At 41.4% G+C, this 3,790-nt stretch overlaps 1 pseudogene; it reads left to right on the top strand.

Moving 5' to 3' along the window:
• Nucleotides 1-660: 660 nt before the first annotated feature.
• Nucleotides 661-1,793, top strand: LOC101559837 (annotated as a pseudogene).
• The last annotated feature ends 1,997 nt before the right edge of the window (nucleotides 1,794-3,790 follow it).

The following is a 3,790-nucleotide window of genomic DNA, read 5'->3' as shown; positions in this document are numbered from 1 at the left end:
TAAAACTTCTAATGCTCTTAGCAGCTGTCTCCTATAAAATAAGTGAGATTAAATTTAATAATGCACTTTAGATGAAAACAGCCAGAGGTCCAGTCCGACTGAACCTGTGTTGCTCAACTTTGTCTAAAAGAATTTTTAACACTGACTCCAGTCATCAATGGCTTTTCCCATGAGGAGTCTACTGACTACCAGAAAAAATTACATTCCAGTGAGGTCCCAGTATCCACTGGTTGGTTAGCAGCTCCTTCAAAGAGGAAAATGCACTCAGAGGCCAGACGAGGAAACTGCCTAAACTGAAAAGGAGTCAGCCCTACCAAAAATGAACAGGGTCACAGGAGGGCATAGAAAGGCAGTTCTTAGGCATAGTTTTTTAAAAGGAAAAAAGCCTTCCAGGAGGTGGTGCTATTAGACCCCTTCTGATTTGGGCTTCCCCCAGTATAGTATTTTGCTCCACGATTTCTAATGGTAACTTTTTTTCCCCCAAAGCTCAAGTATCTGACTACTGCTCACCACCCCTCGCTCGCACGCACGCACGCACGCACGTTCATTCTCCGTCCTCGCGCCCCTTTTCCTACACTTTCCGCTTCTCCCGGACGAGGAGCTGCTCACTCCGCGCGGTGCACTGTGGGAACTCAGGTCGAGCCCGCCGTCACCGTGGTCTGAGGGCAGCGAGAAGAGGCCGCGACCGGGAGACATCGCCCGGAGTCGCCACCGGAGAGGGTCTGACTCCTAGCAGCCGCTGCAAGAGGCCCGCCCACTCGTTGGCCCGTCTCCCTGCTCGGTTCACCATGCAGCCTGCTTCTGCAGAGTGGTATGATCGAAGGGACTATGTCTTCATTGAATTTTGTGTTGAAGACAGTAAAGATGTTAATGTGAATTTTGAAAAATCCAAACTCACTTTCAGTTGTCTTGGAGGAAGTGATAATTTTAAACATTTAAACGAAATTGATCTTTTTCATTGTACTGATCCAAGTGATTCCAAGCATAAAAGAACAGACAGATCAATTTTATATTGTTTACAAAAAGGAGAATCTGGCCAGTCATGTAAGATTCTCCAAAAGTACGGGCAAAGCTTAATTGGCTTAGTGTGGACTTCAATAACTGGAAAGACTGGGAGGATGATTCTGATGAAGACATGTCTAATTCTGATCGTTTCTCTGAGATGATGAACAACATGGGTGGTGATGAGGACGTAGATTTACCAGAAGTAGATGGAGCAGATGATGAGTCACAAGACAGTGATGATGAAAAAATGCCAGATGTGGAATAAACACATGTCATCACCTGAATTTTGAAAAAGAAAATAACTTCACTGCAAGATTTCATAACTGAGAGAATTCCTGAGTTGACAGCTCGAAAGGCAGATGCTATATTTGCCTCCTTGGACCCATTTTTCCAACCTGTTTTTTTTTTTTTTTCTTTAAGGCTTCACTAAGGGTTGATAATATACCATTGTATGGGGCAATTTCAAGTCACCTGAGGGATTATTCTTATGCATGAACATTTCCCAGACTTTCATGAGCTGTTGAGGTCATACACAACACAGCAATTGTGATAATAATAATAATAAAAAAATTTCACCTAAGTCTCTTTTACTTCATAACATAGTTACTGATATGATAGAAAGTTCTCAGCATAGGGAACATAACTAAATTTTATATTTTAGACATGGACTCAAAATTGGCTGATATGTTAAACTGATAACCGGCCATTCCTCTGGTGTACCTTTCAGAATTGTTCCACTAAAGTTTATTTTTCAAAAAACTTATTTCACATTATTGTATGTAAGTGATTCCTTGTTAGTGTTCCAGATGTATCTTAGCTAAAACTAGTGAATGCCCTTAACTTAGATGGTTTTTGAAGCCTATACATTTGGTATTATTTGGCCCTTAAGCTTTTGCACCTCTCAGCATGGAGGATGACGAAGAAAGCTGTACATTGTTGACTTGGCAGTCTGTACATTTAGACCAGATTTGTATTTGCACTGTCAGTAGGGCAAATGAATGAAAAGGTATTAATACACTATTCAATTTTTTATTTTTGATTCAACTTGTACCCTAGCTGAAAACCCTCAATTTATGTTCATGACAGTGGGATTGTTTTAAATGTCTACATTCTTTCTAATAAACTGTTGGAAGACTTAAAAAAAAAGTATCTGATTTCTTTTATTTATAACCCACCTGCTTGTGATAAAATCTACACACAAAACAAGCATGAAACAGCTAGTTGGATGGTACAACACTCCAAGTCCCTGAAGACTGAGGACTGAACTATACCAGGCTGGGAACTAAAACTGAGAAGTTGACACAGGCTTGAAATTTTATGATTTTAAAATACAGCTCTTCCTCAAGCTTTCTCATAGATCTGCGTATTCATATTTTCTGGGTTTGGTTCTACCCCTCTGATGAAGGGGAATGCCCTGTACATTTGACAGGATAGATGCGCTGCCTTTCCAATGCAGTCAAACCATTATTTTATTGTTATCAGCTTTTCTCCCATTTTTCAGGAAAAAAAAGCAAAGACACCTAGATAATCGGGCCCCAGATTCAGACCACTGGCCTGACCACCAACAAAAAGAGGAAGTGTATTTCAGTACCCTTGGTCCTTGAAAAATTTCAGTAGAAGATGGAGTAAAATCTGGGGGGCAGAACACCAAAGACACTGCTTAATGCTATCTTCGTTCTGAAGGTCAAATGCTGTGGCTTGCACTGTCAGATGAGACATACTTCACTCATCTATGACAATTATCATTTGTGTTCACATGTTCTCTATGACTACTGGGAGATAAGAGGATTGGTTGTGTTAATATTTCAGAAATTTCTAGTATCTTATATATTAATGAATGTGGTACAGAATATTTGTGCCTGGTGGCAAAATAAATGCTTTGGTGAACATCTGAAGCTTTAACACTTCAACCTGGGGAAAACTGAAGCAGATGATCATTTTCAGCACTTTGACAAGGGAAAAATAAAATATTTTTGGTGTCATGTAATCATATTTTCATCTCTTATTTTAAAAACGTATTGCTCAGCCCTTCAAAGAAAGCAACCAACCGTGTCTCAGCGTCTCCATAGACACCCAGTCCAGTCCAGTAAGCACAATGGATGACGTCACCCAGAGTTCTCAAGAGTCGTCATCTCCCTGGAGTTCTTGTCGCTGGAGGAGGTGAGCGGACAGGGTCTGGGCACCTCTTCTCCTTCCCAGCAGAAGCAGGTCGGGCTGCTCTAGAGCCAGCAGTCTGCACATCCGGTGATGCGTCAGGCACTGCGTGGCCACTACAGAGGGCTCTGCACCTGCTCTCGCGTCACCAGATGTTCCCAGACCTGAGCGGAAGCAGATGCTCTGGCGCAGGAAGCTGAGGAGCTCTATAATTCGCAGTGAGCAGACCTGCTGTGGCTCATCCTTCACAGGTGGCGCAAGAACGAATGAAAGTCACATTTTTAGCTACATTTTTCTAAAGCAAAGCATTTGTTTTCCTTCTAGTATGTGAATCCACACTTTTTTGCATAAGGTTTGTTTTTCATATGACAATTTACATTTTTCAACGTAGTCATTTATACGGATCTACTGTAAACGAAATCATTCTCTTAATTGCTTCATGCTAAAAGACTTAAAATGTAAGGCAGGACAGACAGTGGTATTCAGTGGCTAGACACAGGCAGATGTGCTTTCAGCTCCAGAATTCAAAGCAGTTTGGAAGCACAGCACTGAACATTCTCCACACTTCACAGCAAACATTCAAAGACTGTTGCATTTACTTATGAGTTGTCAACTCACTAAGCCTTGAAAA

Source organism: Octodon degus, unplaced genomic scaffold, assembly GCF_000260255.1.
Source record: "Octodon degus isolate 3935 unplaced genomic scaffold, OctDeg1.0 scaffold01246, whole genome shotgun sequence".
Lineage (NCBI taxonomy): Eukaryota > Metazoa > Chordata > Mammalia > Rodentia > Octodontidae > Octodon > Octodon degus.
This window is presented reverse-complemented; position numbering and strand designations above follow the sequence as displayed.